Below are 13589 nucleotides of genomic sequence, written 5' to 3' on the forward strand. Positions count from 1 at the left end.
CATCTGGAAATAACATACATTTCAGTGCTTAAAGTAGTTTGTTTCTAACACTTTAAAGTATTCTTGACGCTCTTAATATTGCATGTTTAAAATGTATTTTGTATAATTACTTGGAGGTCTTATTTCACAGCTAGTTCACTGTTTGTTAAAAAAAAAATGAAAAAAGAACAAAGCTAAATAACAGAGTCCCCAGAAAAGAAGCCTGCATGGTGCAGATGAAGAAAAAATAGCTAAGGGAGAATTTGATATTTGCTTGAAAGTAAGAGCCATAAATAATGCAACAAGGCCCTGCTATTATGTACTGTAGTCACATTTATTCTTTCTCCTACAAGATCATTTTATGAGAAAGGAAGCAACTAAAAATGTAAGGGTTCATTGTGCTGGGTGCTATAAATGAAAAGTGAGAGTTTCTACCTTTTTACTTTTGTGAAACAAAATCTAGAATGATCAAAAAAAAAACAAAACTGGATACTCTCTAAACTTTAGCTATGTTATGAATATTGTCCAAAAAAGTTATAAAATAAAGATTACAAAAGAAAAACTCTTATTCAAATTTAACCTCCACTGGAATAAACATGATTTAATCCCGAAAAGGGAGGAACAGCTTTCGCCAATGGCTTCAATATAGGCGGTGCTGCAGTCTGAGTTGGGGGTAGAGGTTGGGGCAATTACATGGGGGACCATGGACCTGGGTGACCCAGGGTGACTGCATTGTTGTTGTTTTGCAAGGCTTTATTATTAACATGCTGCCTACTTGGCACAGAATGAAAAGGTGAATGGTGTTATCATACCTTCCACTCCATAAAGCTTGATTATAACTGTTGACCTTTTATGTACCTCAAATTCCTGGTGTACCTTATTGATGGTGGTTACTTTTCGAATGGATCTAATTTAATTTCACATGAAGGGAGCCTAATTTATTTTTCTGCACTAAGGTTCATCAAGTCCTAGTTACTCCATTGTCACTACATAACTACAGGAAGGGAACAGCCTAGCACTACTTTTTCCACTAATGTTATGTTGTATGCAGGCAAAAGCTTAATCTGAATCCAAAAAACAAATGGAGCCAACTTTAATGAGTTTTTAAAAATCAGATCACATCATTTTCCATAACTCCAAATACAGAGAAATAACAGTATTTGTGCTGTGTATCCTGTATTTCCCAAGTAACTGTGGATTAAGGCATAAGATAAATAAGTGCATATACTGTGATGAAATGTAATACTCCAGATGCAGAATCATAAAAGTACTTGTACTATATTCCTGATATTTTCTAAATAATTTTGAAATAAAGCATCACGTAAATAAATAAGTACATGTTATGTAATGTAATTAGACTGGAGCCAGTTCTTTTGCCTTATTTGCAGGGATAGAATACAGGCCTTCATAATATGAGAAAATAAGTTTCCCTGTGTTCATCTGCATTCTGTCAGGATACATTACCATTTGTTTAATTTATTTGGCTTCTGTACATAGAGTGGCCTTCAGACATACTTTAAACAAGACAAGTGTTTTTTGTTTACATAAATGTCCAAGGAATATTTTGTTCAGTCTGTGAAAATCAGTGAATCCTCGGGTCATGTTTTTCAAGCAATGTAACATTTTGAATGAAAATTTATGTCATGTTCTGTCCTGGGTATCGGGTGACACATAAATCTTCAAGGTGTACCCCTGCTCTCTCATCAAATCGTATTTAATCTGGATGCTCGAAATGCAAAGGATAACCTGTGCCACAGGTCTAATGTTAGTAAATCTTGAAAACTGAAACTCCCAGGGGGGAGTTCTGCTATCCAGTCTAATGTTAGTAAATCTGGATGGTAGAATCCCTGCTCTATGAAGTCGGATTTATAAACATCAGCACTTATGTATTTCCACTTCAGGCACTGGTTGGACAAATTATAATACACAATAAATAAGTTTATTAAATTATTCGCCCTCCCTGATCTTTAAATATTTTCTCAGTCACTTGCCAGTTCACAGGTCAAAAAGGTTGAAAACCACTGAAATACACTTCTAAAACATATATTCTTGAAGTATCTTGTAACACCACTGTCATGCGCATATAGGACAGTTTAATGGCTTTGGTGATGGTAATTGTACACCACTCCAGGGGTTGTCACTCTATGATAATGCATTTTCTTTTCCTTCCTCTGTAGACCCGAAGATTGATGGTTTTTGCAATGCCGATTTCACTTCCAGTGTCCATCCACCTGGATTCGCCTCTTCCTCCCGGAAACCATCAAAACCAGAAAAAACGTCACCTTGGATAGGCAGAACCAGACTCCTGTCTAAAAAGACGTTTTTCTTCAATGCTATTTACTCATGCCTTTTTTTTATTTGAGATTTAAATTATGCAGGAATTGCCTACAGGTGCCCCTGTTGTCTCTGCTTCATTGTTATACCACATATTAAACTGGATAACGACAAATTACAAAGGGTATTATTTTTCTATTTAAGGTTTGTTGAATTTCTCAAAACAAATCTGAAAACAAATTTGTATTTTTGTTGAAAAATTAGCCAAAGGAGAAAAGATTGGCTTTAGCCTGCTTTACATATAATAGCATAAGCATCTGCACATTTCAATAACTGTTTATTAAGTCATCAGTTGTTTTTTGAATTTTTTTATTATTTTTTTTTTTATTTTCAGACCTATGTAAAAATCAAAAACAAAGTAGCACCATAATTAAACACTATCCTGAAGTGACATTTAAGACTTTTTTTTAAGGACCTCAGTTCTGTCTGTCCTTTCCAAAGTCAAGAGCCTGTTTACATCCAAGCAAGTTTAGTACTGTTCTTATCACATGACTGTGAAACAAATTAACCACCACAGGTACTGGGAAAGATGGCTTTGTGTATTATGTTGGCTAGTCATTGACTTCCGTACTCCTTACTAATGACACATCAAGGTACTTAGGCCAGACTAATTAGCACTCCTCTTCACAATTAAAGGTCGCATGTTAAGAGTTGCTTGAATATGCTCTCCAAATGTCTTTTATCATTACAAAAGAAAAACTGCACTATGGTCAACAAATAAGACAATTACTGTATTTGATTGTTAAATATAGTATTTGCCTACTGCTGGTCATACAGTATGATGATAGAAACCAGCCAGAAACATTTTCATTTTTGTCTAAACTCAAAAATGTATCAAAAGCTTTGGCAGAGTAAATGTTTAAAATTAAAAGATGCTACATCTTTAAACAATATTTTTTGTTTAAATCAATAATTTAGAACTTGAACTTGAAGTGGATTTCTCACCCTCCAATTTTCTATTGCAGTGTTAACACGTTACCTCTAAAATATCAGGAGTACGAAGAAGTCTTTACTGAAGTCTACAAATTACCACCACAGAGACAGTATGAGTGATGTACTTACTTGTTGCCTAATGTACCGCTACTTTGTAAACAGAATATGGGATCCTGGACCTCAAGAAATATTTTTACATTTATTTCTTGATTTATGCCATATTTATAAAGCTGAGTTTTCATAACATCTTATCATGATGCCATATTGCTTATCAGTAGGGGCACTGCCATTTTATAACAATCATGTCAACTGTTGCCACATTGTACTTCCCAGAAGGACCTGGAAGAATGTGTTGCATATTTTTTTAAATTTTCTATTCATTTCTACAAATTACTATTATGTTTTTGGTTTAAGACTATGACTTTTGGTTTGCATTCTAAACTTGATGATTGGTTGTCTGTCTTTTCTGGTTTATGACCCCTTCCTATTAAATTCTCTTACTATCTCACTCTGAGTCAGTACAATAATCTTTTTTATTCTTAACATTTGACACGTCATATTGTCCATGCTGATGGATTAATTGCTATTCTTGTGTTGTGCATAATGCTAAGGCTTTTTCAGTGGGCATTCTTGCAGTCCATATATCTATTGCACGCTCTCCATTTCTGCTTATGCACTATATGCTGTTATTGTGAAGTTGCTATTAAAATTTTGGCTATTTTTCAGTTTTGACATACCATACTAGTTTTTTTTGCGGTTACCTTAGTACAGCCTAAGTGAGGCGCAATCAGTGATTCAAGCCCCCCACCTAAATCCCCCAGTTTTCGTGATCATATCTGTTTGAACACAGAAGAATCTATTTTCTGATTTTTCATAGCCTTTCTGTCTATATAAACTTTTTCTGCATCAGAGTTCAACATGGCCAGTAGAAAACAACAAACTACTTTATGGGAGGTTTTAATGAAGACAACATCGAAAGCCACAATAATCATCACCCTACCCAGGAGAGAGTAGGTGGCCAGTTGGCCGAGTTCTCCTGGACTGTGATTTTGTTTCTGACATTCTCTTTCACAATTTTAATCTCCTCCATTGTCAGCTGGCCAGAGAGTTCATCAATTAATGAATGGACAAATAACGTTAGTTTATGTTTAATCAGTTTCTGCCTTGTTTCTGCATGCTTAACAAATCTGCATTTATATGTGTACCAGTTCTGTATTTAGTAATTAGTATAATCTGTACTTGTATTTTAACTGAGAATTGTTCACAGCACTCCATGACAAGCACAATACAAAAAATAAATTGTATTGTCTTGGACAGGGTACATTGTGTTCTACACAGATTAAGGGTAACCCCCCTCCCAAAACCTCCATCTACAGAGCATCATAAATTGGTCTACAACCTATTTCTGGGCAAAGAAAAAGAAAGGTTGAAAATAACTAACAATCAGCATACACATGCAAGTCCAAGACCACATAATGCCAGACAAACATTATCATGATATTTGCAAAGGGCAGCACCTTGGAGAAAAAACTAAGTTAAACATAAAAAATGTGAAGAAGCCCAAGTTAAAGTCTACAAGACTATATTGCATGTCAATGTTCTAAAGATTTGCAGCTTCCCTCAACCCCTAATTTAACATGTCATGTCACATACAAGTAAATGTCAGGGTGGGAATGTAGAAAAACAAATTGTACAATGAAGAAAGATGTATTCCTCACCCTTTACTTTTTTCTGTACTGTATTAGGCTACTCCAACCATTTGTTGTTTCCTTTATTCCAGTTAACCTTGTTAGGTAGCTGGCCCTGTCCAGTCTGTAAGTGTTCACGCTATAATATATTTGTGCTGTTATTAACATTTTTAAAAGATGCCTTATTTAAATGTGAAAGAACAAATTATAAGCAGTAACAGTTTATATACAGTATTGTAACAAGGCACTATATAAGCGCCCGACCTGACACAGATTGGACACGGGAGGCACGTATAAAATCAAAAGACTTTTTATTCTCTTCACCTGTGGGGCACGTCTTCCCCATAATCCCCACAGGCACAACACAGTCCCAAACAACACACAAACGTAAATCACCACATTCCTCTCTTCTACCACCACTCCTCCAAGCTTTGTCCTCCTCCTCCCGACTCTGGCCGCTGAGTGGTGGTTGCTGGCTCCTTTTATGGCCCACCCGGAAGTGCTCCAGGTGCTTGATCACCTGTTTCCAGTTGCACTCCCGGGTTAGGGTGAAGATTCGTCCAGTTGGGATCAGGAGCCCATGCAGCGCCCCCTGATAGCCACCCCAGATCCTAACAGGGCTGTGGAGAACGCCATCTCCCATGGAGCCCTGCAGGAGGCTGAGGCACCGCTCCAACCCAGGGGGGCAGCCATCCAGCGTCCAGGGGGAGGTATTGCACCATCCAGGGCTGCTCCCCCTTAATATATAGTGAAGGGGCGTTCCAGTCGGGCATGGGACTGGCCGTTTGCCACAATATATACCTCGCCCTGGACGCTAGATGGCCGCCTCTCTAGGTTGGAGCAGTGCCTCGGTTTCCCGGAGGGCTCCATGGGAATTAGAGTTGGCTGCTGCTCTGTCGGGTCCCGCAGGCACCACTAGGGGGTGCTGCAACTGGGACTCCTGAGCTTTTTGGGCAGCGTATTCGCCACACCCAGAAGTGCAGCCGTAACTCAGTGATCAACCACCTGGAGCACTTCCGGGTGTACTATAAAAGGGCTCAGCAACCACCACTCAACGACCAGAGTCGGGAGGAGGAGGATGAAGCTTGGAGGAGAAGTGGTGGAAGAAGAAGAAAGCGTGTGGTGTGTTTTGGTGGTGCTTTATTTGTTGATGTGATTTAGATTTCTCTTTTGTTCATTCACTGCATTTTGTTGATTGATGAAAATAAATGATTAACACTTCCATTTTTGAAAGCATTCTTTGTTTACAGCATTTTTTCACACCTGCCTAAAACTTTTGCACAGTACTGTATATATACATACATACATACATATATATATATATATATATATATATACATACATATACATCCATCCATCCATCCATTTTCCAACCCGCTGAATCCGAACACAGGGGTCTGCTGGAGCCAATCACAGCCAACACAGGGCACAAGACAGGAACCAATCCCGGGCAGGACACACACAAACACACCCACACACCAAGCACACACTAGGGCCAATTTAGAATTGCCAATCCACCTAACCTGCCTGTCTTTGGACCGTGGGAGGAAACCGGAGCGCCCGGAGGAAACCCACGCAGACACGGGGAGAACATGCAAACTCCACGCAGGGAGGACCCGGGAAGCGAACCCGGGTCTCCTAACTGCGAGGCAGCAGCGCTACCACTGCACCACCGTGCCGCCCCATACATATACATATACATATATATATATATATATATATATCTATATATATATATATATATATATATATATATATATATATATATATATATATATATATATATATATATATATATATATATATATATATATATACACTGTGGACACTTTTTGTGACTGAAGACAGAGAAGAAAATTAAAATTAGTCAAAACCTTTTATTAATACATACCAGGCAAGGGTAAAATGTCAGAGAAACACAGTCCTAGGACACCGCGCTTCATCTGCCTCGAGCGCAGATGTCCTTGTTCTTTTATACCTTTCTAATCTCCTGATCGTTGACCATGTAAGCAAAAAATAGCATCCTGACTCATTGTACTTTTCCAGTTTTTGTAAAGTCATTACCCTAAAGGTATATTTTCTTGTCACACACATCATCAAAAGAAACTTCTAGAAAGTATACATGCTTTTTGTCACGTACGCAAAACACAAACAAGTTTCATCACTCTGTCCTATTTTCTATACACACATGCATTTTGTTCAATTACATCTTTTTATGTTTTCACACTCCTCCCTTTTTGAACAAAAATGATGTGGGCCTATATAATTCTATCTTGAAATGGTTGATGAAGGGGAAGGGGGAGAGAAAATGGAAGAAGCTATACGAGACATGCGCTCATCATGTAGCACATATGCCCTTTCCATAGAGGCGGTAAAGTACTTAGATATTATATAGCGAAACAAAGGGATAATACAACAACCAACCAGGAGGAGGAGACAAAATGTCACAACCAAAGAAATGAAAACAGATCTTATCCATTGTCCCCAGGATCCGAAGGAGGATGCAAACCACTGATCCCAGGGATTTGTAATGCCAGAATTAGTGGAAAGTTCTTTAGAGAGAGCAGTGAGGCCTGCCAATGCACAAGTTATTGATCCATCTGGCGCGGTATTATTTGGAATATATGTACAACAAGCATCACCAAACATAGCACAAACACCTCCCTTTTCGGCAAGTAACATGTCCAGGGCTAGACGATTTTGCCAAGTCATCAGAGAAGTACGATCAAGCTGTTCATGTATGCCTTCAATAGCGTCTTTGGTGAAGTTAAGGAAACGTTGTTGGTTATAATAAAGGTAATTAATCCAGTCTACATTCTTATTAATAGTAATTTGGGGTATGATAGATTCAAAACCGGCTGCGACTTGATCCCTAGCTTTAAATCTGTCTGGGACACCCCTAGGGACTCCAATAGCATCTATGTATACTCCAGGGCCATGTAAGGAGAGGGAGGTAAGGATAGAAGTCTAAAAGGCATAACTAATTGGATTGGAGCACAGGTACCAGACCAATTAGGGGGAAAGGTGGCAAATAATTTGGACCTACGACACATCCACCAAATATCTGATCTAGGAGTGGTTTGGGAGAGAAGAAAGGAAGACAGAACGGTGTTCAGAGAAAAGTTAACCTGAAAAGTTTGAGAACAGAAAGAAAATGGTAATTCTCCTACCCATGTCGTTCCATAAGATTTCGTGAGTTTGAAACATAGGGGTAAAAATCTGAACCAAAAGTTGGGGAGATGGGTGTGTGTGCCAGAGAATGAGGGGTGTTAGTAACAGGATTGTCAATCTTAATTAGAAATCTCCCTAAAGGGTCTGTTCCAGATACATATACCCCTAATACATAAATACCTGAGTTACAATGGTTGTCAGCACATACAATGAGAGGCATGTCCTTTTATGATAGAAAACCGATTTTTCAAACCGTATTTTTGGGCCTCAAAAGGTTGATAACCCCAGTCCTCAGTTCCAGTGTTAGCAAAAACCCATTGCCAGTTGTCGCAGTCACTTCCCCTCATACACACGTATTTGTCAGATCCGGTCCACTGGGCTTGTCGACCAGTCCCACAGTTGATAATAGAGCAGAAATCAAACTGCACTGATGTGGTAATTCCCAACGGGAAAGTCAAGGTGACCAGGGCAGTAGACAAGGGAAAAGAAAAACATAGTAGCACAGCAATCAAGGGTGCCATCTCTTGTAATGTGAGGCGTGAATCCAGGCAGGCAGTCCCTCAACTTTCACGGCGTGTGGTGTGGATAGAAGAATTTGGAATGGTCCTCTCCACCTAGGCTGATGCCAGTGTTTCCTCCGAGTATCTCGAACCAGGATCCAGGTGCCCAAAGGAATTGGTAAATCCTTGGAAAGGGGGCTGGTCCTCCAGGCTTGATTAACCTGCTGGTGGATTTCCTTCAACGAGGTTCGCAAACCTGCAAGACTAGAGAGAAAATCATTGGGAGAAAAGGTTTGTTAGTGTGTTTATGAGTCCAGACTCCATCAGAGAGGGACCCTTCTTTGGACCATTTTCTCCTTTCGATATCCGTGGCTTCATTCTGTAAAGAAATAATTTGATTATCAGGGTCCTGGTCATTTCTCTGTTGGAATGAAGAAATTGGTGTGTTATTATATGCAGCCTCTTTAGCAAAGTGGTCAGCTAAATCATTCCCTTTGCTAGCAGGATCCTGTTTTCCTGTGTGAGCTTGACATTTAACAATCGCTAGCTCCGATGGTTTGGTTATAACTTCTAAAAGGGATTCGATCAATTTCTGATGTTGGATGGGTTTGCCAGTACTGGTCTTAAGTTGTGCTTAAAGGTTATCTATGCAACATACTTAAACGCGTCTTTTCCTTCATGCTTATTATTAACAAGGAAAACATACGTGCTTGAACCTTTATTCGTATCAAGTGTGCTGACCACTGCGTCACCATGCTCTTCCTTTACAGTACCTATAATACACAACTTCCATTCATATCACAATTAGACACACATTCATATCACAATTAGACACACATTCATATCACAATTAGACACATTCCGCTTATCGCCAAAAAACTTGTCTCCCTTCTCATGTAATATTATTAAAAGAGTATTTTTCCCTTCAAACTTGATCAGGGTTTAAAAGGAAAAATACTTTTGTATATTTACAAGCCTTAAACAAAAGTGGAGACATTCATTTGCGCTAAACCGATCACACAAATCGATAATTATCTTTTTCAGTTTTTAGTTAGAGCTCTCCAGGACTGGTCTTAAATTCCCTTAGTTTCCATAGTGTTCCATGATCATGGCAGACTCCAAAAGCATACCTGGAATCTGTATAAATTGTTACGATCTTCCCTTCGGACAGCTGACATGCTTAAGTGAGTGCTACGAGTTCAGCTGTTTTGTGCACTTAGCTTGATGAAATTTGATTTGCCTCTAGCAGGCGGTCCCCTTGGACCACTGCGTAACTGGTTGAGGGTGCTCCATTCTTCAATTGTAACATTTGACAAAGTACAGAGTACATTCTGATACTCATAGGGATCCCTTTAATATTGCTAATACAGCTTCTGTTATTGCAGCCACAGCACGAAGACACGGAGGAAATGCTGCGGCCACTGGATCCAGTTTTTTTTTTTAGAAAAAAATAAGTCACCGGTCTTTGTTTATCTCCATGTTGTTGCGTCAGTACTGAATTCATAAATCCCTGCTTTTCGTCCACGAACAAAGTGAATGGACGAGAATAATCAGGCAAACCTAGCGCGGGCGCAGATAAAAGAGTAGCTTTGAGGGTACAGAGAGCCTTCTCAGCCAATTGTTGCAACGGCTGTGCTCTTTCAGTAAAATTTAGAACCCACTGTCTGCAGTAGCCCAGAATACCTAAAACAGACATAACCTGTTGTTTTGTTTAGCTGCAGCTTAACCTTAGAAACTTTATGGCCATTTTCCCCCAGAAACAGCAACAATTTCTGGGTGTCTATTGTACAATTTTCTTCCGTCGCGATTTCCATCTACATACTGTTTTCCGGCCAAACGCCGTTTAAATTTACTACTTCCGGCCAGACGCCGTCCAAATTTTTGGGCAAGAGCTTAACCAGAAACACAAAGGGCTTCTCTGTATCCCTGAGGCATGACGGTCCATGTCCATCGGCGGTACCGCGTTTGACGAGATCGGGATGTACGGCGGAGATGCCAGCCTCTGCTTCGGGAGACAAAGGATATTGGGCACGGTGCGGGCGGAAGGAGGATTTCGGGTGGATCACCAGAGGCTCACAGTGGGCTATCCTTTGAAACACTACTTTAGTTATTAAATGGTCAGGAGTATCAAAAATACCTGGAGTAACTTGTAACCAGTCTGTTCTTTCAAGGCATTTTTCCACCCATGGTCCTATTTTCTCCCATTTAACAGTGTGTGATTTAGCTAAGGAAATATGAGGCACTGTTTTGCCAAGATAATATATGTGCTGTGAGCATGTAAAATGAACAGAAGCAGCTGCCTTTGTGGATGAAATGAAAACACAGTAGATATAAAGGGTTTCGGGGCAAGTACCAGAAGTAAGGAAAGATTTTAGCCAGGTGGTGTCTACTTCTATAGGGAAGTATTGGGCAGTACAGTGTAAAATGTCAGGGGCCTGTAAATTGGGAAAAAGACAAGGGGAAAAAGAGTGTAAAAAAGGGTTTGGGGTAAGGGGTAATTTGACACAACAACTTGGGGGTTGAACAGAAAAAACAAAACTGATTCAAACTTGAAAAAGGTGAGGTTGTCCAGAAGCAGTAAGCACAGTAACAGTTTCGTTCGAAGCAGGGACCTTTGCCAGCAAGCGAGTGGCACCAGTATCGATTAAGAAAACAGTCTCAGTGCCATCAACGAACAATGTCAGTAAAGGATCAGTCTCTGAATTATGAGTGAGCAAAGGTAGTTGAAAAGAGTGGCTGGAGGTCCCAGCGTTTTCCCATGGCCAGTATTGTTAGTCAAGGGTGTCAGAGGAAACAGGTGGAATAAGGGGAGGTGGGGGCTGTTGCTGTCTGTGAGGGCACTCCCGACGAAAATGTCCAGTTTTACCACAAGCATGGCAAGAGTAGTAATTAGCATTGGAATTTAAGGGAGAGGGAATAAAAGGATTCTTAGTGTGGTCAACAGGAGGAACTCTAAAACCACCTCGTCCTCTTCCTCGTCCTCGTCCCCTTCCTCTAAAGCCATATCCTCGACCTTGGTCAGGAGTATTCCTGGTATAATAGTTCATCTGTGCTGCCAATAATTTGGCATGAGAGTTCGATTCGGCCTGTTCAGCATGTCGTTTGACTTCATCAAACGTGGCACTTTCCCACTCAATACAGGAAGTGCGGACCTTGTTTTGTATATCAAAGCGCAAACCGGAAACAAAAGGTGGAACTGCAGCTCGGGTGCGGTCATCAGCATTTCCCAAGCCCGAGTGATTAGTCATAAGGTCTTGAATCCTATGTGCCCATTCATCAACCGTCTCGTCTTTCTTTTGTTTTGCAGCAGAAATAAGGGACCAGTCCGTTCCTTTTTTATATTTTTCTGCAATATTTTGTCTCAACGCCTCCCATTGTGGGTTAAATTCGCCTTCTCCACCTATCCCCTGTCCTCGAGTTAAAGCTGGGTTCCATACCCATGGAATGTCATTGCGGACACCCCTGCTAACAGTGGCCCATGTGGTCCCAAACTTTCGACGAAGTACCTGGGTCCATTCAGCAGCATTAGGCTTATACATGCTATCTAACTGATCAAATTGTTCAACAAATTTTAGTCCTCCTACTTCCTTTGGATCTGGAAGTGCATTCACGACATCTTTTAGTTCTTGGATGTCCCAATTCCGATGTATCATAACTGTTGTGGGATTTTGGGGTCCAGCTGGATGGGCAGGGTTATAATGGGGATTGGGAACTTCTATTAAAGGGCTAGTAAGTGAATGTGGAAGATCAGAAGAGAAAAAAAAAGTTGGAGCTGGTTTGTGACTTCGAATGCATTTAGAGACGGGGGTTTGTGTAGTACAGGGTGAGTCATAGTGATCTGTGCCTGGGGATTCATCAGGGGAAACTTCTGCTAGTTGTAGTGCAGGGGGGGGCAATTGGAATGGGGAAATAGAGGAGGGGATAATAGAGGTGTCTGAGGTCGGTTCTGAGGAGGGGAAAAAAATAATAGGATAAATCTAAACCTGTCTTCTTTTCTATAAATTTTCTAGGAGACCCATTTTTACGGGGCGTCTGTTGATCCTCCGAAAATAATCCCTCCAGCACTAATGATTTTGATCCCCCTGTGCGGCGATTAACAGGCTTACTGTTATAAGTTCCCATTTTGTTCCCTTGCCCTCCCGGGTTCTGTATTTAATTTTCCAACTATATACTGATTCGCCTAATCCCTTGTACGTATGAATCAGCAAGGCATTAAGTGTGCCACTCACTAAACCTAAACTGTTCCCTTCTTAGTTCCAAGGGGAGACACCTAACTATCAACTGATCCAGTTCCCAGGAGAACACGGTTTTGTTGCTTCTTCCGTATGTAGATTTATTTATTCCTTCCTAACAGCAATCCTGCAATCTATGCTCTTTTCGGTTTATATTTCCATACCACCCCGTTACTCGTCCCGTTAGCCTGTCCGCTCACATCCCTGGATTCCAGCTCAGGTGACTTCGTGTCCGATTCGGTTCAAGTCTCCATCACCTTAAGCAACCCGTTGAGATATGAGTATGACTAGACGGTCAACAGGAAACTCGCCCTCCCGTTATTTAGAAAATAAAAAATATTCGGAAATCCCCCGGTGCTTACCCCAGCCTGGAAGTGTGCAAGCTCTGTCTGGAAATCCGTTCAGTCACTGTGGATGTAGCAAAGAGGAGACCAGGGGCTCCTCACGCAAGAACTGTTTCAGGACAGGGCAGTCCTAACTTTTGCCGGAGCTGCATGCTCTGCTGCCGGATATCTCAAGTTAACGGCAGTCCGCTGTTAAGACGGATCACTGAAATGGTCTCGCCGGAGGAGTCGACCGGCCGTCTCTTGCCCCACGTCCGGGCGCCAAAAACTGTGGACACTTTTTGTGACTGAAGACAGAGAAGAAAATTAAAATTAGTCAAAACCTTTTATTAATACATACCAGGCAAGGGTAAAATGTCAGAGAAACACAGTCCTAGGACACCGCGCTTCATCTGCCTCGAGCGCAGA

This window comes from Erpetoichthys calabaricus, chromosome 5 (genome assembly GCF_900747795.2).
Source record: "Erpetoichthys calabaricus chromosome 5, fErpCal1.3, whole genome shotgun sequence".
NCBI classification, from domain to species: domain Eukaryota; kingdom Metazoa; phylum Chordata; class Cladistia; order Polypteriformes; family Polypteridae; genus Erpetoichthys; species Erpetoichthys calabaricus.